We start from the raw sequence: 24,019 nt of genomic DNA on the forward strand, positions 1-24,019 counted from the left end.
ATATTTTTGAGATTAACTCTTTGTTAGTTGTTTCATTTGCTATTATTTTCTCCCATTCCAAAGGCTGTCTTTTCACCTTTCTTGTAGCTTCCTTCATTGTGCAAAAGCTTTTAAGTTTAATTAGGTCCCATTTGTTTATGTTTTTATTTCCAGTATTATGGGAGGAGGGTCATAGAGGATCTTGCTGTGATTTATGGCAGATAATGTTTTGCCTATGTTTTCCTCTAGGAGTTTTATAGTTTCTGGTCTTACATTTAGATCTGTAATTCATTTTGAGTTTATCTTTGTGTATGGTGTTAGAAAGTGTTCTAGTTTCATTCTTTTACAAGTGGTTGACCAGTTTTCCCAGCACCACTTGATAAAGAGACTTTCTTTTCTCTATTGTATATCCTCATCTCTTTTGACAAAGATAAGGTGTCCATAGGTGTGTGGATTTAACTTTGGGATTTCTATTTTGTTCCATTGATCTATATTTCTGTCTTTGTGCAAGTACAATACTATCTTAATGACTGTAGCTTTGTTGTATACTCTGAAGTTAGGCAGGTGGATTCTTCCAGTTTCATTCTTCTTAATGATTGCTTTGGCTATTTGAGTTTTTTTGTATTTCCATACAAATTGTGAAATTATTTGTTGTAGTTCTGTGAAAAATACCATTAGTAGCTTGGTAGGGATTGCATTGAACCTGTAGATTGCTTTGGGTAGTATACTTATTTTCACTATATTGATTATTCAGATCCGTGAACGTGGTATATTTCTCCATCTATTTGTGTCAACCTTGATTTATTTCATCAGTATTTTACAGTTTTCTATATATAGATCTTTTGTTTCTTTAGATGGATTTATTTCTAAGTATTTTATTCTATTCATCGCAATGGTGATTGGGATTGTTTCTTTAATTTCTCTTTCTGTTTTCTCATTGTTATTGTATAGAAATTCAAGGGATTTCTCTGTGTTAATTTTGTATCCTACAACTTTACTATATTCATTGATCAGCTCTAGTAATTTTCTGGTGGTGTCTTTAGCATTTTCTATGTAGAGGATCATGTTATCTGTAAATAGTGAAAGTTTTACTTCTTTTCCAATCTGGATTACATTTATTTCTTTTCCTTCTCTGATTGCTTTGTCTAAAACTTTCAAAATTATTTTGAATAATAGTGGTAAGAGTGGGAACCATTGTCTTGTTTCTGACTTTAAGGAAAATGATTTCAATTTTTCACCATTAAGAATGATGTTTGCTGTGGGTTTGTCATATATGGCTTTTATCATGTTGAGGTATGTTCCTTATATGACTACTTCCCTGAGAGTTTTGGTCATAAATTAGTGTTGAATTTTGTCAAAGGCTTTCTCGGCATCTATTGAAATAATCATATGGTTTTTATCTTTAAATTTGTTAATGTGGTGTATCACATTGATTTGTGAATACTTAATAATTCTTGCATCCATGGGATAAAGCCCATTGATCAGGATATATGATCTTTTTAATATGTTGTGGGATTCTGTTTGTTAGAAATTAGTTGAGGATTTTTATATCTATGTTCATCAGTGATGTGGGCCTGTGGTTTTCTTTCTTTGTGGCATCTTTGTCCGGTTTTTGTATTAGGGTGATGGTGGCCTCATAGAATAGATTTGGCAGTCTTCCTTCCTCTGTAATTTTCTGGAAGAGTTTGAGTAGGATAGGTGTTAACTCTTCTCTAAATTTTTGGTAGAATTCATCTGTGAAGACATCTGGTCCTGGGCTTTTGTTTGTTGGAAGAGTTTTGTTTACAGTTTCTATTTCCATGCTTGTGAGAGTCTGTTAAGTTTTTCTATTTATCCCTGGCTCAGTTATGGAAGGTTATATTTTTCTAAGAATTCATCCATTTCTTCCAAGTTGACCATTTCATTGACATATACTTGCTGATAGTAGTCTCTTATAATCCTTTGTATTTCTTTGTTGTCTGTTGTGATTTCCCCATTTTAATTTCTAATTTTGTTGATATGACTCTTCTCCCTTTTGTTCTTGATGAGTGTAGCTAATGGTTTGTCTAATTTATTTATCTTCTTGAGGAAACAGCTTTCAGCATTGTTGATTTTTGCTGTAGTCTTCTATGTTTCCTTTTCATTTATTTCTGCCATAATTTTTATTATTTCTTTCCTTCTACTAACCATGGGGCTCTTCATTTCTTCTTTAGCTAGTTGCTTTAGGTGTAAAGTTAGATTATTTATTTGCTTTTCCTCTTGTTTCTTGACATAAGCTTGTATGGCTATGAACCTGCCCCTTAGCACTGCTTTTATTGAATCCCATAGGTTTTGGGTTGCTGTGTTTTCATTATCATTTGTTTCTATGCATATCACATTTTTATTTCCTTTTTGATTTTTTTCCATGATTTTCTGGTTATTCAGAAGCGTGTTGTTTAGCCTCCATATGTTTGTATTTTTAATAGCTTTATTCCTGTAGTTGACATCTTATCTTACAACATTGTGATCAGAAAAGATGCTTGAAATAATTTCATTTTTTTTTTAATTTACCAAGGTAGATTTATGGCCCAGGATGTGATCTATCCTTAAAAATGTTCTGTGTGCACTTGAGAAAATGGTGAAATCCATCATGTGGGGGTGAAATGTCCTATAGATATCATTTAGGGCCAACTGGTCCATTGAATCATTTAAAGTATGTGTTTCCTTGCTACTTTTCTGTTTGGTTGACCTATCCATATGTGTGAGTGGGGTATTAAAGTCTCCCACTATTATTATCATACTGTTAATTTCCCTTTTCATACTTGTTTGCCTCTGTCTTATGTATTGAGGTGTTTCTACGTTGGGTGCATATGTATTTATAATTGTTATATCTTCTTGGATTGATCCTTTGATCATTATGTAGCATTCTTCTTTGTCTTTTTTGCTCGATAAAGGACAGAAATGGTATGGACCTAACAAAAGCAGAAGATATTAAGAAGAGATGGCAAGAATACACAGAAGAACTGTACAAAAAAGATCTTCATGACCAGATTATCAGGATGTTGTGTTCACTGACCTAGAGCCAGATATCCTGGAATGTGAAGTCAAGTGGGCCTTACAAAGCATCACTATGAACAAAGCTAGTGGAAGTGACAGAATTCCAGTTGAGCTATTCCAAATTCTGAAAGATGATGCTGTGAAAGTGCTGCACTCAATATGCCAGCAAATTTGGAAAACTCAGCAGTGGCCACAGGACTGGAAAACGTCAGTTTTCATTCCAATCCCAAAGAAAGGCAATGCCAAAGAATGCTCAAACTACCGCACAATTGCACTCATCTCACACACTAGTAAAGTAATGCTCAAAAATCTCCAAGCCGGGCTTCAGCAATATGTGAACCGTGAACTTCCTGATGTTCAAGCTGGTTTTAGAAAAGGCAGATTAACCAGAGATCAAATTGCCAACATCTGCTGGATCCTTGAAAAAGCAAAAGAGTTCCAGAAAAACATCTATTTCTGCTTTATTGACTATGCCAAAGCCTTTGACTGTGTGGATCACAATAAACTGTGGAAAATTCTGAAAGAGATGGGAATACCAGACCACCTGACCTGCCTCTTCAGAAACCTATATGCAGGTCAGGAAGCAACAGTTAGAACTGGACATGGAACAACAGACTGGTTCCAAATAGGAAGAGGAGTACGTCAAGGCTGTATATTGTCACCCTGCCTATTTAACTTATATGCAGAGTATGTCATGAGAAACGCTAGAATGGAAGAAACACAAGCTGGAATCAAGATTGTAGGGAGAAATATCAATAACCTCAGATATGTAGATGACACCACACTTATGGCAGAAAGTGAAGAGGAACTCAAAATCCTCTTGATGAAAGTGAAAGTGGAGAGTGAACAAGTTGGCTTAAAGCTCAATATTCAGAAAACGAAGATCATGGCATCCGGCCCCATCACTTCATGGGAAATAGATGGGGAAACAGTGGAAACAATGTCAGACTTTATTTTTCTGGGCTCCAAAATCACTACAGATGGTGACTGCAGCCATGAAATTAAAAGACGTTTACTCCTTGGAAGGAAAGTTATGACCAACCTAGATAGCATATTCAAAAGCAGAGACATTACTTTGCCAAGAAAGTTTCATCCAGTCAAGGCTATGGTTTTTCCTGTGGTCATGTATGGATGTGAGATTTGGACTGTGAAGAAGGCTGAGCGCTTAAGAATTGATGCTTTTGAACTGTGGTGCTGGAGAGGACTCTTAATAGTCCCTTGGACTGCAAGGAGATCCAACCAGTCCATTCTGAAGTAGATCAGCCCTGGGATTTCTTTGGAAGGAATGATGCTGAAGCTGAAACTCCAGTACTTTGGCCACCTCATGCGAAGAGTTGACTCACTGGAAAAGACTCTGATGTTGGGAGGGATTGAGGGCAAGAGGAGAAGGGGACGGCAGAGGATGAGATGGCTGGATGGCATCACTGACTCGATGGACGTGAGTTTGAATGAACTCTGAGAGTTGGTGATGGACAGGGAGGCCTGGTGTGCTGCGATTCATGGGGTTGCATCCGATACGACTGAGCGACTGATCTGATCTGATCTGATGGCCTTTATTTCAAAGTCTATTTTCTCTGATATGAGTATTGCTACTCCTGCTTTCTTTTGGTCTCCATTTGCATGAAATATCATTTTCCAACCTTTCACTTTCAGTCTGTATGTGTCCCTTGTTTTGAGGTGGGTATCTTGTAGACAGCATATACAGGAGTTTTGTTTTTGTATTCATTCAGACAGTCTTTGTCTTTTGGTTGGGGCATTCAACCCATTTACATTTAAGGTAATTATTAGTAAGTATGATCCTGTTGCCATTTATTTTGTTGTTTTGCTTTTGAGTTTATAAACCTTCTCTGTTTCCTGTCTAGAGAAGATCCTTTAGCATTTGTTGAAGGGCTTGTTCAGTGGTGCTAAATTCTTTCAGCTTTTGCTTGTCTGTAAAGCTTTTGATTTATCCTTCATATTGGAATGAGATCCTTCCTGGGTATAGTAATCTGGGCTGTAGGTCGTGTTTTTTTTTTTTTTTTTAAACTTTAATTGGAGGCTAATTACTTTACAATATTGTGGTTGTTTTTGCCATACATTCACATGAATCAGCCATGGGTGTACATGTGTTCCCCATCCTGACCTTCTCTCCTACCTCCCTCCCCACCCCATCCCTCAGGGTCATCCCAGTGCAACAGCCTTGAGCACCCTGCCTCATGCATCAAACCTAGACTGGCAATCTATTTCACATATGATAATATACATGTTTCAATGCTATTCTTTCAAAGCATTCCACTCTTGCCTTCTCCCACAGAGTCCAACAGTCTGTTCTTTACATCTGTGTCTCTTTTGCTGTCTTGCATATAGGGTCACTGTTACCATCTTTCTAAATTTGATATGTATATGCGTTAATATAATCTATTGGTGTATCTTTTTCTGACTTACTTCACTCTGTATAATAGGCTCCAGTTTCATCCACCTCAATAGAACTGATTTAAATGTGCTTTTTTAACAGCTGAGTAATATTCGTTTTTAATATGTATTTTCTCTTTCATCACTTTAGGTATGGCCTGCCATTCCCTTATGGCCTGAAGAGTTTCTATTGAAAGATCAGCTGTCATCCTTATGGGAATCCCCTTGTGTATTATTTGTTGCTTTTCCCTTGCTGCTTTTAATATTTGCTCTTTGTATTTTATCTTAGTGGATTTGATTAATATGTGTATTGGGGTATTTTGGCTTAGGTTTATCCTGTTTGGGACTCTCTGGGTTTCTTGGACTTGGGTGACTATTTCCTTCCCCATTTTAGTGAGGTTTTCAACTATTATCTCCTCAAGTATTTTCCCATGCCCTTTCTTTTTTCTTCTTCTTCTGGGACTCCTATGATTCAAATATTGGTGTGTTTAACATTGTCCCAGAAGTCTCTGAGGTTTTCCTAATTTCTTTTATTTTTTTTTTCTCTCTGATTCATTTATTTCTGCCATCCTATCTTCCACCTCACATATCCTATCTTCTGCTCAGTTATTCTTCTCTTGGTTACCTGCAGAGTGCTTTTGATCTCAGTTATTCCATTATTCATTATTGATTGACATTTTTATTTCTTCTAGGTCCTTGTGAAACATTTCTTGCATCTTCTCAATCCTTGTCTCTAGTCTATTTATCTGTCACTCCATTTTGTTTTCAAGATTTTTGATCACTTTTACTATCATTATTCTGAATTATTTTTCAGGTCGACTCCCTATCTCCTCTTTTGTTTGGTTTGGTGGGCATTTATCATGCCCCTTTGCCTGCTGAATATTTCTCTGACTTTTCATTTTGTTTAGATTGCTGTGCTTGGGGTGGCCTTTCTGTAGGCTGGAAGTTTGTGTTTCCTCTTTATTGTGGTGGTTCCTCCCTGTGAGTGGGGTTGAACTAGTGGCTTGTCAAGGTTTCCTAGCTAGGGAAGCTTGCATCTGTTTTCTGGTGGGTGAAGCTGGATCTCTTCTCCCAGGAGTGCAATGTAGTGGCCAGTAGTGAGTGTTTGTTTGCTATGGGTTTGGTATGACTTCAGTAAGCCTATATTTTAATGCTCAGGTCTCTGTTTTTGTGTTGCTGGAGAATTAGCATGGTATTTCTTGCTCCAGAACTTGCTGGCTCTTGGGTGGAGCTTGGTTTCTGTGTAGGTATGGAGGCTTTTAGATGAGCTGTTGTTGATTAATGTATTTGGGAGTCAGGAGTTCTCTGATGTTTTCAAGTTTTGGATTTAAACCTCCTTCCTCTGGCTTTCAGTTTTATTCTAACATTAGGCTCAATACTTCTCCATCCATACAGCACAGATGATAAAACATCTAGGTTAATGGTGAAACAATTCTCCACAGCGAGGGACACTCAGAGAGTTTCACAGAGTTACATGGAGAAGAGAATAGGAAAGAGAGAGATAGAGGTAACCAGGAGGAGAAGAGGGGAAGTCAAAAGGGGAGAGACCAATCTAGCCAGTAATCATTTCCCTAGGTGCTCTCCACAATCTGGAACACCCATAGAGATTCACAGAGTTAAGTAGAGGAAAGTAGGATGAGGGAGAAGATAGAGGTAACCTGGGGGAGAAAAGGGAGAGTCAAAAGTGAAGAGAGCAATCAAGCAGTTAATCACACCCCTAAGTGAAAATTGGTACTGAAGATTAGATTCTTAAAGGTAAAAAATTGATAGCAAATACCAAAAAGCAAAGATTAAAAATCTCAAGTAGAAGTAGACTCTCAAAGACACTATATTAAAAATAGAAAACAGAATCAATCACAAAAATTATTAAAAAAATATATGAAGTCTACTGTAAAAAAAGGTCTCTTTTTGCAAGATTATAGTAGGTTTAAAAATGAAAATTAAGAGACTAATAAAGAGCTTAATTTTTAAAAAAAATATTAAAAAGTGATTACAGTAAAAATATATCTCGGAATTTCTCTGGAGATGTTTTGGGCAGTGTGGCCTCAGTACAGTTTCAGATAGTTCCTTTTTCCGGCTTGTACTTGTTTTCGGAGGGGGTCTATAGTCCCCCTCTGATGTTTAGTCAATGTTAACTACAGGGTTTTAATCTGTTGCACCTGTCACTTCCAGAGCAGTTCCCTCTTCTTTGTTTATTTTAACTTCCTCTGTTTGCAAGTCTCTTCAGTGTCTAATTTCCTCCCTGACACAAGGGGCCAAAGGTGGTCACTTATTTAGGTTCACTTGTTCAGTTGTGTTGTGGGGAGGGAGGGACACTTCAAAAAATATTGTTGGTGTGTGTGGGGTGTGTTCTCAGTGTATGGACCACACGGGGTTTGCCCCAGTTCGTGGCATGTGCTTTCTGGCTCTATACTGCTCAAGCTCCAGGGTACTCTGCATGGCCACTGTCCAATGCATTTAGTGCATTTCCCAGGTCTAGGCTGCTCAGGTTCAGGTTTTTGGGTACTCCACAAGGGTACAGACTCAGTTGGGCACTTGTTTTGTGCCCTTCCCAGGTCCAAGCAGCTCAGTATGCCAGGTGCTTGGTGGCCACACTGTCCCGGGTGGGCCATGCATCTTAATCACCTCCCCTGTCCCAGCTTCTAGGTTTCCCCCATGTGCCATGAGAGCACTGTCTCAGGTATGCTGTGTGTCTCCTCCGGGGAGCTGATCTCAGGCTGTGACCCTGCTGGCAGATGCTAACTGTCCAGGATCCCAGGAAGACGTGGTTAGCAACTGGGAGCCTGCTCAGAATGTGGTGAAGGATGCCGGTCTCTGGGGCCGAGATTGCCCCTCGCCTTTTGGCTCTGGCTGTCCTACACCTGCATCTCTGCCTTCAGCAGGGGAAAGGGCCCTATTAGCAGCCAGCTAGCTCTCCTTTGGTATTCACTCAATCCTTTCTTCTTTGAGCACCCTGGCTGCTTGTTAGCACCTTTCAAGGGAAAGTTCTCTTTCCCCCAACCCCCCACCTCTGGCAATGCCACAGTTTGGGTTGCTATTTCATTTTAGCTCCCTCAGATTGTCTTCAGAGCATTCAGACCTGGTCCTTACCCTAAGCACCAATGATGCAGTCCGTGCCTCCCTGTCCAGCCCCCGCTCACTGGTGGCAGAGGCGAGCATCTGGTCTTCTTCTCCTCTGGGAGTTGAGGTTAGTCACATATTCTGTAGCACTTTTCCCTCCCAGTTAGGTTGCCCTCTAAGATTCCAAAACTACCCCCAGACCTGCCTGTGAGAGGGTTTCTTATTGTTTGGAAACTTCTTTATGACTCCCTCCCCAGGATGGGTCTCCATCCCTAATTCTTGTGTCTCTCTTTTTTTAATGTTTTATATTTTGTCCTACCTCATTTTGAAGAGAATAGGCTGCCTTTCTGGGTGTCTGGTGTCCTCTGCCAGCATTCAGAAGTTGTTTTGTGAAAGTTGCTCAGCATTCAAATTATCTTTTGATGAATTTGTGGGGAAGAAAGTGGTCTCCCCATTCTATTCCTCCACCGTCTTGGGCGTTCATGGAATTTTCAATCAGTATGTTTGAAACCACCCATTAAATATGATGAAGATCATAAAACTCTGTCTCTGAAGACACTACATGAGCAAAACCTGGAAGGAGAATTTTTCAGTATTGCAACTGTGGCTGATGATGTAAAGTTCAGAGCACACAGATATACCATTGCCCCCTGTGGTACCTATTTTAGAAAGCTTTTCAATAAGCTGGAGGTTGATATCTCTTCAGTAATAGGAACAGATTTTTTTCCATTCTGATATATTTGAAGAGGTCTTGAATTATATGTAAATGGTTAAAGGCTTCTGTTGGGAAAAAAAAATGTTAACTTAATGATGTCATCGGGTCAGATTCTTGGTATCCGATTTTTTGATAAACTGTTCTCAGAAGTTGGATGTGTCCAGTCCAGGCAAAAATAATGACCAATCCAAAAGCAAGTACTACCTCAAGATCAATTACCCCATTGGAGATGCTGCTGACACTCAGGATGAAGACATGGAGGAACTCGGAAAGCAGGACAACAGTCCCTCCAATGACACAGTAGAAGGCATTTCTCCCCCTGCCCCTGCAAGTCAGAAGGTCAGTAAGTCACCCAAGATGATGTTCAGAGTCCAGGAAACAATCTTGAAAGAGCTGGGGAGCGAGGAGTAGGGCAAGTTAACAGCTACCACCAGGAATTCAAATCCATGGAGACCCCCAAGTCCAAGGATCTGGGATCCCAGACCCCTCAATGCCTTAACATTTAACGATGAGATGGGAAAAGTGAAGGATGAACAGACTCCAGGCTGGACCACAGCTGCCAGCAACATGAAGTTTGAGTGCCTATTGGATGACCATCACCAGGAACAGATCACCTGCCAGGCCTGTGGGAAGACGCTTTCAGATGAGGGCTGGCTGAGGAAGCACAAAAAGTTGCACACGGCCGACCGGCCCTTTGTCTACAAGATGTGCACCAAAGGCTTCACCACCCAGGCACACATGAAGAAGAACCTGAAGACCCATGCAGGCTACAAGCCCTACAGCTGCAAGGTGTGCAGCAAGTTGTTCATCCATGCTCCAGACTTAAAGAAGTATGTGAGGGTTCACAGCAAGGAGAGGTGCCTCCTCTGCTACATATACAACAAAGCCTTCAAGAACAAGTCCCACCTCAAGGACCATGAGCAAAGGCACAATGGCAAGAAGCCCTTCATGTGTGGCTCCTGCACCAAGGCTTATACCAAGGTGTTTGATCTGAAGCAGCAGGAGAACAATGTGTCAAATGAGTGGAAGAAGGTAATCCCCAGTGCCATGCAGTGTGCCATGGCCATAGAGGCCAAGCAGCAGCTGGAGGCCATCATCTTCAGCTAGAATCAGGGGACTGGGGTGTTTGTGGCAGGAATGCTCAGCCTGCATCCTCATCCATAAATGCCAGCCACTGCATTTTGGTGGAATCTTCCAGAGCATCGTACTTGCTAGACTTAAGGCAGTGCTTGGTTGAGTGTTTTGAAAACTTTGCAAGGAAATACAGTTCACTGTCCAGTCTGGTGTCTAGTATTCATGTTGCCAGTAAGCACCTGCTCCCTCTTTTTATGATTTCTGGTTTTAATTTGAGAACTCCTGTGTCCAGTTCAAGAAGTGAGAGACTTCTGTCCCTTTTTTAAATTCCTCTCTCCATCTTCTGCACCAAGAAGTGCATTGTATAGAATGATAATTGAGTGAATGGATTTCCTGATCATCACCATTCTATGTGACATAGGGCCACAAAGGCATTTTTAAGAACTTTAGCAAAAGTACTTCATGTAGATGCAGAAAATATGGGTGAGTCATTGACCAAGACCACTGTGTGCACAGATACAAAAACAAGTTCTGAAAATGCAAAGAATGGAATAAAAATTTTAAAAATTAAAAGGAATATAGCAATATTAATATCTGACAAAAGATATTCAAGGAAAAAACTCTTTAATATAAAGTTGGAGATGACATTGATCTTAAAGGACCTGACATATTCGGTAAGATGGGAGTTTAAGGAGGCTGGGATGATACATGGAATTCTGGCCTAAATCAATCTGACAGTGGAGCCAGAGATTCTATGGACCCATGTCATTGTTATTTCTGCAGTCCATGGGTAATAACTTGGCTGGAGTATTCAACATCTGGCAGAAATCTTATATTGTGTCCCCTTCCAATGTAAAAGCAACCCAGTGATTGGCAGTCATCACTGAACTTTGGATGTAGTGGTATATTACACTTGGAAATACTGTTCTTACCCATTTATCAAGACTTTTAAAAGGCTCAGTTTTGAGTAAGGCTACGAGCAGTAAGAAAGGTTATTTTAATTGTTTCCCATTCATCCCCATTGGTGAAGAACACCCTAGAATTATGATTGGTCAAACACACAACCAACACTGGACAGATGAAATTAACAGCAGTTTAAGAGTCATATATACTCACAGCCCAAGGAAGGAGGACACTATATGTCACATAATACTGCCTGTGTGTTGCAACCTGAAATAGAGTTAACAAGAAAGGGCTGCAGAAGGCAGGCTTTATAGTGTCAAGAGAGTAGGATGCTGCCTAGTTTTTGTCAGAACATGAAATTGGCTTGTTTGGATAATTATGGCTAGCAGACAGTCCAGGTTCGATGCATGAGACAGGGTGCTCAGTGCTGGTGCACTGGGATGACCCAGAGGATGGGATGTGGAGGGAAGTGGGAGGGGGATTCAGGATAGGGAACATATATACACCCGTGGCAGATTCATGTCAATGTATGGCAAAACCACTACAATATTGTAAAGTAATTAGCCTCCAATTAAAATAAATAAATTTATATTAAATAAATAAATATGGCTGGCAGAGAACTGAAACCCACTATCCAGGGATAAGCAGGAACTGTGCCTGGCACCCTTGATAGGGAGGGTGGTCTGACCAGGAGACATTATCCACAAAGGGAAACTTTGCTTTAAGCCACTTGGGGCATTACTGGTTTCAGGTATCAAGGGAGCATATAATATTGGGCCTTAATTTTAGACCTATCACCGATGGTCTGGAAAAGATGAAGGTGAATGCTGCTTGGTTTTAGGTCATATGACCAGGCAGATTTGATGCTGTTAAAGGTATAGTGGATGGGGATGTTGTGTGGATTTTATGACCCCAATTAGAGAGTTATAACACAGACTCAAAGGGTAGTGGAACAAGGCCATGCCTTCTGCAGCAGATAACTACTTGATGTTTGAAAAGAAGACCTTACATGTGCTACTAGAGCCTAGTAAGGGATTCCCCAGTGGCTCAAATGATAAAGAATTTGCCTCTTACGTGGGAGACCTGAGTTCAATCCTTGGGTCAGTAAGATCCCCTGGAGAAAGGAATGGCTACCCACTTCAGTATTTTTGACTTGAGAGTCCCATTGTCAGGGGGAGCCTGGAGGGCTACAGTCCCTGGTGTTGCAAAGAGTTGTACATGGCTGAGCAACTAACACTAGACCCTAAGTAGAGACTAAACACATGACTAAGGGACATCAGTGACTACTACTAGAGCTGACCATCATGAGCTGGGTATTATCAGATCCACTATGTCAATAGCAATCCATCATACAATAGACTGGTCCTAAAGTCTCAAGTAAGTTGCACAAACAGAAGGCCTAGATCTCATGTCACTTACCTCTGTTGCTTTGATGCCTCTCCCTCTCCTAATGTACCATATGATCAACTGTAAAAAGAGAGAGGTCCTTGTTCACATATAGTAGATTCAATATGCTGTTGTAAATGTTTCTACCAGCCATATATATAGATGTCCCTAAAAGACAGAAATAAGTGAAAATCTTCCCACTTGGAAAAGTTTTACATAGTACACCTGGTTATCAATTTGCTGTATATAATAAATTATTTAGAAACAATGACCACAATTCCTTAACCTGTTCTTTCTAATTTTTCAACTCCTCCCATTAAGAGATAGAGTCTATTTCTCCACCCCTTTAATCCTCGGGCTGGCCTTATGATTTGTTTGGCCCATTGGATGTAGCACTAAGTACCAGTTCATGGCCTAGTACTCAAGAGGTTTTCTATGTTTTTCCTCTCTCTCAGAACCCTGAGGTGATCATATGAATAAGTCCAGGATAGTTTGCTGGATGGTGAGATGCATGTAGCCTTGCCCCAGTTTATCCTAGGCAATAGGCAACAAATTACCATACATGTGAGAAAAGTCCCCCTAGACCAACCTGTCTCTCAGCTGATGCACTAGTTGGCCACAGATGCATGAATAAGACCAACTGAGATCAACCAAGCATAGACTAGAAAAACAGAGTCATTTAGCTGATCAAAATCTCATGAGTAAAAATATGTATTTACTGTTTTAAACAGCTGAATTTTGGAGTGATTTATTATGTAGCAATAGCTAACTGATAAAATGTAGGAGAAATGGCTGGAAGTACGTATATCCATGGACTTTTGGGCAATGATAAATGGCTTGGCTGGCTGATAAGAGTCCTGGAAATAAAAATATTAAAATACTGGAGACAAAGAAGTTTAGGGTAGAGGCATGTAAATGACACATAAGAAAGGGTAAAACATGACAAAGTTTGTAACACACATTAATGTTCAGGAAGCTCTCAACATTTAAGTGAATAGGGCAATTCACTCTATAGATTCAGTTAACCTCTTTCCTAGGCTATCCCAGTGCTTTTTTAAATGGAACTATGAATAAAGTGGCTACGATGACAGCACTGAGAGCTAGACAAAGGGTTTCTCTAACCAAGGCTGATATAACTACTTTACTGCTAAATGCCCAATCTACCAGGAGCAGAGACTGGTATTGAGGTCTCAATATAGTATGATCCTTCAAACAAAACGTCCAGCTATTGTGGCTGGTTAATGACATAATTCCTCTTTCATCTGAGATCCACTAGTTCTACTATACATCACATCATCTGAGATCAGTCAAATGAAATAGCCTAGTAGATGTTGAATGAACGTTTCATTTGTGACTATCCCCTACAGGGTTGAGGCACAATCTTTCTATTATAAATCATGTTCATTGCACATATGGCTGATCAGTTCAGTTCAGTTGCTCAGTCATGTCCGACTCTTTGCAACTCCATGGACTGCATCACAACAGGCTTCCCTGTCCATCACCAACTCCCGGAGCTTACTCAAACTCATGTCCATAGAGTCGATGATGCCATCCAACCATCTCATCCTCTGTTTTCCCTTTCTTCTCCCGCCTTCAATCTTTCCCAGCATCAGGGTCATTTCAAATGAGTCAGTTCTTTGCATCAGGTGCCAAAGTATTGGAGTTTCAGCTTCAGCATCAGTCCTTCCAATGAATATTCAGGACTGATTTTCTTGGGATGGACTGGTTGGATCTCCTTGCAGTCCAAGTGACTCCCAAAAGTCTTCTACAACACCACAGTTCAAAAGCATCAATTCTTCGGTGCTCAGCTTTCTTTATAGTCCAACACTCACATCCATACATGACTACTGGAAAAATCATAGCCTTGACTAGATGGACATTTGTTGCCAAAGTAATGTCTCTGCTTTTTAATACGCTGTCTAGGTTGGTCATAACTTTTCTTCAAAGAAGCAAGCATCTTTTAAATTCATGGCTGCAGTCACCATCTGTAGTGATATTGGTGCCCCCAAAAATAAAGTCTGACACTGTTTCCATTGTTTCCCCATCTATTTGCCATGAAGTGATCTGACTGGATGCCATGATCTTAGTTTTCTGAATGTTGAGTTTTAAGCCAACTATCCTCTTTCACTTTCCTCAAGAGATTTTGTTCTTCACTTTTTGCCATAAGTGTGGTGTCATCTGCATATCTGAGGTTATTGATATTTCTCCCAGAAATCTTGATTCCAGCTTGTGCTTCATCCAGCCCAGCATTTCTCATGATGTACACTGCATGTAAGTTAAATAAGCAGAGTGACAATATACAGCCTTGATGCACTGCTTTCTTGATTTTAAACCAGTCTGTTACTCCATGTCCAGTTCTAATCGTTGCTTCTTGACCTGCATACAGATTTCTCAGGAGGAAGGTAAGGTGGTATGCTATTCCCATCACTTTAAAAATTTTCCACGTTTGTTGTGATCCATACAATCAAAGGCTTTAGCATAGTCAATAAAGCAGAAATATGTTTTTCTGGGGCTCTCTTGCTTTTTCAATGACCTAACGGATGTTGGCAATTTGATCTCTGGTTCCTCTGCCTTTTCTAAAACCAGCTTGAACATCTGGAAGTTCACAGTTCACATACTGTTCAAGCCTGGCTTGGAGAATTTTGAACATTACTTTACTAGCCTGTGAGATGAGTGCAATTGTGTGGTAATTTGATCATTCTTTGGCATTGCCTTTCTTTGGGATTGGAGTGAAAACTGACCTTTTCCAGTCCTGTGGCCACTGCTGAGCTTTCCAAATTGTTGGCATATTGAGTGCAGCACTTTCACAGCATCATCTTTCAGGATTTTAAAGAGCTCAACTGCAATTCCATCACCTCCAATAGCTTTGCTCGTAGTGGTGCTTTCCAAGGGCCACTTGCCTTCCCATTCTGGGATGTCTGGCTCTAGGTTAGTGATAATACCATCGTGATTATCTGGATCATGAAGTTTTTTTTTTTTTTTTTTTTTTGTATAGTTCTTTTGTGTATTCTTGTCACCTCTTCTTAATATCTTTTCTTTCTCTTAGATCCATACCATTTCTGTCCTATATTGTACTCATCTTTGCTTGAAATGTTCCCTTTGTATCTCTAATTTTCTTCAAAAGGTCTCTAGTCTTTTCCATTCTATTCTTTTCCTCTATTTCTTTTCATTGCTCACTGAGGAAGGCTTTCTTATCTCTTCTTGCTATTGTTTGAAACTCTGCATTCAAATGGGTATCTTTCCTTCTCTCCTTTGCCCTTTGTGTCTTTTCTTTTCTCAGCTCTTTGTAGGGCCTCCTCAGACAGTCATTTTGCCTTTTTTGCATTTCTTTTTCTTGGGGATGGTCTTGATCTCTGCCTCCTGTACAATGTCATGAACCTCCATTCATAGTTCTTCAGGCACTCTGTCTATCAGTTCTAATCACTTGAATGTATTTGTCACTTCCACTGTATAATCATAAGGGATTTGATTTAGGTCATACATGAATGGCCTAGTGGTCTTCCCTACTTTCTTCAAATATAGCTAATATATGGTTCTTATCCTCAATACTTAGAATAAATTGGTCCAGTGAATATTGGGATTGGCTCCTGTCTCCAAAACTTGTGGGCTATGACTTTCTATTCCTAAATTCTTAGGCTCTTCCAGGTTCAAAGCCCTGGTTTTTGTTAGGGGACAATGCTTCTAAAAAAGGGGAGAGTATATGGTGCCATTGAACATGGAACAACTCTTACCTGGCCAGTTATAAATTCTCATAAAAGTAAACTAGAAAACAAAGAAAGAAGTTGATTTTATGGTATGAATTGACCCTATTACTGAAAGGTTGTTGCTGACGCACGAAAAGATGCAGGGATTCTTGGCCTCTGGAGGAGAAGAATTCAATCTGGGGCCAGAGATGAGGCTTGATTGCTCAGAGCTTCGTGTAATAAATTTTTATTAAAGTATAAAGGAGATAGAGAAAGCTTCTGACATAGGTATCAGAAAGAGGCAGAAAGAGCACCCCCTTGCTAGTGTTAGCAATGGAGTTACATACTCTCTAATTAGTTATTACAGTGAATCAAAAGAATGTCTGGAGGTTGTAAAAACCTCACTAGACCTACTCCTATAATTTACATTTTAAGATAACATGATTAGCCAGAAGGTTTTTCTCAGAGACTGTCCCCAAGCAGGATACATTATTGTTATATAATCCTAAGGAATGTAGAGGGAAAAAAAAAAAGTTTGTCCTTTCTTCCTCTTGAGAATTCCAGACCCCTCTCTCCTTGGGAACCCCTAGACTGCTTATCAACCTGCCTAGGAAATTACTCTCTAATTACTATGAAAGCTTAAGGTTACTCCTATATAATTGAAATAAGGAGAAATTTCTAGAACTCATGGAATTTTACTAGCATGTCTCTTTGGGTTTCCACACCTCATAATGATGACTGATAGATTATTATAATTACTGTACCCAGGCAAGGGCAAGTCAACTAAGGACTCAGACCTCTTAAGGTTGAAAGTTTAGATAATCCCACCAGACAAACAATCTATACCAACTAAAATACTGGATGTTAGTGAGGGAAAAGTAAACTGCAGGTGGAGGTGTGAGACAGTAAATATCAACACAGACTTGGGACCAGTTGAAATGGTAGGAACAGTGTAGCATGTCCCATTATTCTCCCCCATGTATTGTCATTTTTAGAGAAAGAAGTTGATCTCAGCTTAATGGAAAAATACTTAATGGAGAAAATGAGAAACAGTTAATGCAAAGGGTGGACTCTATAGGACACATCTTGAATACTACTTTACAGCATCTCACCCTCAGGTTTGATTTTAGCCATATAATGAAAAAAAAAAGTTGTCTTCAAGCTTTAATCCAACTTCATGCTGAAAGTACCTCCTCTCAATAAAATCATCCTCAACTAAATTAGGGCCAGGAGTCAATGGAAAGACAACACCTGTTAAACCGATGGTCATTTTGAGGTGCACCCTATATATCTCCTCAGAATGGTCTATCTAGAGTGATATCAACTATCTACAGCAGTAGCTAACTTAATCACACATAATTGGATTTTTCTCCTTCCCTGTTTTACTCTCTTGTTCCTCATTCCCATTGCCTAAGATCAATTCCCAAATAAAGTGTCTGAATTAAAAAGATTTTGAATCAGCCTCAGCTTTGAAGATAATCCAGGAAAAGACATATGTATTTCACTCTTGCTGTATTTTTCCCTTCCTTTGTGTTTCTCATCTCAGGGGAGGGTTGAAACTGCCCTCGATGTTAAATGCTGAATTTGTTTTCAAAAAATATAATATTCTTACTTTTTGTTTTCCAGGAGCCTAAGTAACCTGAGGTCAATACACTTGGAAACAAAAGAACAAAATGTATAAATTTGAGGAGAGAGAAGCATAAGCAATGAAAGAGAATAATTCCCCAAGACCAGAAAAGGATTATGGCTTGGAATTCACAAACAGCAGAAGACCTATGCCCTAAATTGGATGCCTTAGAAAGATGCCATGATCTTCTGAGAGTGTGGTTGTGATATAGCAATCCAGGGAAGCTGGACCATAGACAGGACAGCTTCCAAACTTGACAAATATCATGCCAAACCTTGACACAAGTGCAATGGGTCTTTAAGGTATCATGTAGATTCAGATAATGAACAAGTCAATAACATTGATGTTGCAGCAAAGACAAGATTTCTAGAAACCATATATAACCTCCAGATTTCTGTGAGATTCTAAAGAGGGGGAATACACACACACACACACACACACACACACACACACACACACACGTGTATTCATGCAGCATACAGTGACTGAGATTGAAATACCAGTTGATTATTATGGGGCCTCAAAATTAACTTTAATTTTATTTTTTAAAGTAAGTAATATGATATTTATGGCATGTCCAAGACTGTATATTCAATTTCACACCACTATATACCTCTCCTAGATCAATGCAGGGCTTAGGCTTTTTTAATATATGCTGGTTCTGCAAGCATGTGAACATGCTTCTGTACACACACACATACACACTGTCCCAATCTTCCATCTGGACCAAAAAGAAGCCTGTGTTGTGTTGTGCTTAGTTGCTCAATTGTGTCCAACTCTTTGCAACACCATGGACTATAGCTCGCCAGGCTCCTCTATCCATGGAAATTCTCCAGGCAAGAATACTGGAGTGGGTTGCCATCCCCTCCCCACCCAGGGGTCTCCCCAACCCAAGGATTGAACCCAGGTGTATTCTTTACCTTCTGAGCCACCAGGGTCTAAATGCACTCACATGTTCCCCTTAAAAGTATCAAGACTAAAATGGAAACATTTATAGCCAGAGAGCTATATCATTAAAAATATATTCATTTCTTAAAACATATACAAAGTTTATAAACTCCATTGTCCTACTCAACTTGTTCAGAATTGTATATATTACTCTTATTTTCTTACTTTAATCCTGATTTTCTAACATTACAACCATTTCACACATGCTAGAAACCTGGGAGTTATTCCTGACATTTCTCCCTTACATTGTATATCTAACATATTACCAAATCCAAATAATTTCATTTCCTATCTTTTTCTCATATGTTTCTCTTCTCTGCTTTCACTATATTAGTTTGTGGCCTCAGCATCTCTCCCTGGTAATCACCTCCTAATAGTTCTTCCTATATCTGTTCTCATCATCATCCAAAACATTCAATATAGTGCCTGCTAAAGTTATCTTCCTGAAATATCAACTAGAAAATGTCAATCCCTGTATAAAACACATTGACTCTCAACTATGAAGAGAATAAAATTCAAACATGAAAAATTCTGATCATTACTTCAATCATATGTACCTATCCACTCTCTTTTTCACTTTCTTCTTCTAATTTCATGCTTTAATAGCACCAAAATATTTGTGATTGCTTTCATAAAACATGCTATTCCTCACCTCTGTGCTATGATCATAGTTCTAGTTGTTTCCAGAAAGCCATGCCTACATTTCTGCTCTAGATAATTTTTATTCATCCTTCAAGTTGCAATTCAGATGTTATTTTCTCCAGGATATTAAATTGTACTAAGAACCCCGCCTCAATGTCCCATATCACACCATGCCTCTATCACTGTATTTTATTTGATATATTGAAATTATTTTTAGTCTTTACTGTCTTTCACACTATATTGTGAGCCCCTTCAGGGGAATACCTTATTAATTTAAAGATCCTTTGTTCTTAGCACTGTGGCTTGAAAATAGCAATTTTTATCAATATTTATTGAACTAAATAGTTAAATGACTCTCTTCTCCAGACTTACACTCTACCATCACCTTCAATATACACTATATTCTACTCTTCATTAACTACAATCTCTTTTCTAGACTTGGAATATAAAGTATCACAAGCTTCTGGAGCAAAAATTCACAAGCAGAAAACTTTCCTGGGGCAAGTACCAGGGTATGAAAACTTAAACTTCAATTGACAAATTCCTTGAGGATCAGTGTGGACATGTCTAAACTTTTAAAACTCTGGAAGGGCAGTTCCAAAGGGTTCCCATGGTTTAATTCTAGAAGGTCTACCAGGTTCTCACAGTGAATATAGAAGAAGAGAGAAATTTATTTTGTGCTTCTTACAGTGGGGAAGGGAACAATAATCATTTTTAAATACACCAGAGTGTTCTGTTCTTTTAAACAAAACCTGCCCTCAGGATAAACTAGTCTACCAAAGCCTAAGCTATTAGGAGCCCAACTGACCTGGGGGTGGGGTGGGGGCTCAAGTCCTCTCTAGCCTTACACACATACTCACACACTCACAAACACACACAAAGCCTTCAACTTCTGCCCATGCTAGTTATCCTGTCCCACCTAAGAAGCTGAAGAAACTGATAAGTATTTGTGAGATGCATAGCCCAGAGGCACATGCTCCCTGAAAGACCTAATCATAGAGTAAAAGACTGCTTCCCCCGCCCTATACCCTACCACTCTACCACCAAAAACCTGTTTGCCACAGTGTTGTAACCCTAGTATATCATATCTGGCTTTCAAAAAATTTAAAGACATACTAAAAGGCCACAAACACAGTTTGAAAAGAGAGAACAAGCATCAGAACCAAGCTCAGATGTGGCAGGGATGTTAGAATTATCAGACCGATAACTGAAAACTATTACCATTATTTTGATAAGGAAGCTAAAGAAAAACAGTAGGCAGCATGCAAATACAGATAAACAGTATAAGCAGAAGGATCAAAATTCAAAGAAACAGTCAAAACTAAAGAGACAAAAAATAGAAATGAAATATGCATTTAGTGGGCTAATTAATAATAGGCACAGTTGAGGGAAAAAAAATCTCTGAATTTGGCAGACATTTTTGCAGCAGAAACTTCAAAAATTAAAAAACAAAAACCCAAAGACTATAAAAAAATGGAATAGAGTGTCCAGGAAATGTAAGACAGACACAAAAAGTATATCACATATATAATAGGAATAAAAGAAGGATAATATAGAAAATAACAGGTTTTTAAAACAATAATGAAGAATGAATAAATAAGAATAGTGAATGAGTATTAGTGTCACACATTAATTCAAAAATCCATGAAGCCCAGAGAAAACCAAGGAGGATACATGCTAAAAAAAACCTACAACCAGGCATAGACTATTCAAGCTTCAGAAAATAAAATATAAAGAAAAATCTAGAAAGAAACCAGAGGAATAAAACATCTTACCTATATAGGAGCAATTTTTTTTTTAAAGAGTAGAGAAAAATACCTAAAGTGTTGAGAGGAAACACACACATGAACCTAAAATTCTGTATTTTGCAACATTATTCTTGAAAAGTGAAGAAATAATTTCTTGCACAAGTAAAAACTGAGAGAATCTATTGTCTGTACACATTACACATGTTTTACAAGAAATCTTCTTTTTCTATTTTTTTATAATATATATGTATTTATTTTAATTGGAGGCTAATTACTTCAGAGAGAATAAAATGATATATGTTAGAAACTCAGATTTATATAAAGAGAGAAAGGGAACTGGAGAAGGAATAGAAGAAAACCTTTTTTTTTATTCTTAATCGATCTAATGGATAATAGCTTGTGCAAAATAATAATAATAACAATATATTCAGCTTTCTATGCTTATGTATATTTATATACTTATATATGTTTATGTATAAATAAATGAATAATAACAATGATGCAGAAAATGGGAAGGCAGAATTAGGGATATTTTTTAAGTGATAAAAGAAAGTATAACTGATATGTTAAGAAAAGAAATTAAATGGAGTTACACAAAATTTTCAATTAAAACTCACAAAAAAGCAGAGAAAGCATGAAAAATAAAAACAAAGAACAAAGGGAACAAACAGAAAACAATATTAAACATGGTAAATATTGATAAAGATATAGCAATAATCATTTTAATGTTTAAAGGTCTAACACTAATTAAAAGACAGACTGTGAGAGTGGGCTACAAAGAAGACCCAGATATATGCATCTAAAAACAGAGCATCAAAATATGCAAGAAAAGAGATGATAAAACTGCAAAGAGAAATAGAAAAATTCACTATTGTAGTTAAAGACTTCAACTCTCCTCTAACAGAAATGAACTGATCCAGAAAGCTGAAAATCAGTAGGGACATAGTTGAATTCCACAGTACCATCAATCAACTGAATATAATTATCATCTATAGACTGTTACACTGAACAACAGCAGAATAAACATTCATCTCAAACTCACATGGGACAATTGCTAGAGGAACTTTTCTAGGTGATAAACAGTAGAGGAGAAAACAAGAAGAAGGGAAGAAAAAATGCCTGTAAAAACAAATTAAGAAAATGACAGAGGCGGTCCTAAGATGGTGGAGGAATAGGACGGGGAGACCACTTTCTCCCCCACAAATTCATCAAAAGAACATTTAAACGCTAAGTAAAATCCACAAAACAACTTCTGAATGCTGGCAGAGGACATCAGGCACCCAGAAAAGCAACCCATTGTCTTTGAAAGGAGGTAGGAAAAATATAAAAGACAAAAAAAGAGACAAAAGAGGTAGGGATGGAGCTCCATCCTGGGAGGGAGTCTTAGAAAGAGAGGTTTCCAAACAGCAGGAAACACTCTCACTGCCTAGTCTGTGCTGAGCCTTGGAAGCACAGAGGGCAACATAATAGGGAGGAAAAATAAGTAAAGAATTAAAACCCACAGATTAGGAGCCCAACGGTAACTCCCCCAGCGGAGAAGCAGTGCAGACGCCTGTGCCCGCCACTAGCAAGTGGGGGCTGGCCAGTGAGGCGCGGGCTGCATTGCTTAGAGTAAGGATCGTGGCTGAATGCCCCCAAGGATAATCAGAGCGAACTAATTTGGGCTAGCAAACCAGACTGTGGGATAACTACCACGCAAAAAGCCCTAAGACACCGCCAGGCCCATGCACAGAACAAAGGGTGGAACAGAACTAGCCGGCTGCAGACCATACCCCTCCAGTGACAGGCAGCCAGAGCCAGAAGGGGGCAATCACAGCCCCAGAGAGACATTATCTACCAAACTACAAGCAGGCTTCTTTGCTTACTAAGACTTCTTGGGGTTCTGGACAGTCATCTGCCTGAGAAGGTGCGCCGGTTGTACACCCAAAAAAACCCAGTGGCAGGGATGGGAGAGGCAATAAATCGCAGTGACCTCCCTCGCCAAACACCTCATCACCCGAGCTGCTTGGAGCTGGGAAGGGCACAAAACACAGGCCCAACGGAGTCTGCGCCTCTGAGGACTACCCGAGTGCCTGTACCTGAGCGGCTTAGACCTGGGAGGTGCATTCAGCCCAGGGCCGGCCTCGGATGGTTCCTGGTGGAGCAACCTAGAGCCTGAGCTGTGTGGGCAGGGAGGGTGCACACGCTGTGAGCAGGGGCAGGCCCAGTGTTGCTGAGACACTATGAGCACATGCCAGTGTTATTTGTTTGCAGGGTCCCTCCCTCCCCACAGCGCGACTGAACAAGTGAGCCTAAAAAAGTGTCCACCACCACCCCCTTGTGTCAGGGCGGAAATCAGACACTGAAGAGATCAGCAAACAGAAGCTAAAACAGAGGGAACCGCCTTGGAAGTGGCAGGTGCAATAGATTAAAACCCTGTAGTTAGTACTAGCTACATAGGAAGGGGCCTATAGATCTTGAGAAATATGAGCCTGACCAAGAAACTATCTGAAATGAACTGACCCCACACTGCCCACAACACCACCAGAGAAAGTCCTAGATATATTTTTACCATTTTTAAGATCATTCTTTTCTTTTTTTTTCTTTTTTTAACTTTTTTTTTAATTTTTAAGTCCTCTATTACTCCTTTAATTTTCATTTTTATAACCTACTATTACTTTTCAAAAAAAAGAGACTATTTTGAAAAGCAAACTTCATATATATATATATATATACATACATACATACATATATATATTTTTAATAACTTTTGTAACTTTGTTTTTTTTTTCTTCTTCTTCTTCTCTTTTTCTTTAATATTATATTTTTGAAAATCCAACCTCTACTCTAGAATTATAATCTTTGCTTT

The 24,019-nt window shown here is 39.1% G+C and overlaps 1 pseudogene; it reads left to right on the top strand.

Moving 5' to 3' along the window:
- Positions 1–8,927: 8,927 nt before the first annotated feature.
- Positions 8,928–10,267, top strand: LOC129640084 (zinc finger and BTB domain-containing protein 14-like; annotated as a pseudogene).
- The last annotated feature ends 13,752 nt before the right edge of the window (positions 10,268–24,019 follow it).

The sequence above is a fragment of the Bubalus kerabau genome, chromosome X, assembly GCF_029407905.1.
Source record: "Bubalus kerabau isolate K-KA32 ecotype Philippines breed swamp buffalo chromosome X, PCC_UOA_SB_1v2, whole genome shotgun sequence".
In the NCBI taxonomy this organism is placed as follows: Eukaryota; Metazoa; Chordata; class Mammalia; order Artiodactyla; family Bovidae; genus Bubalus; species Bubalus kerabau.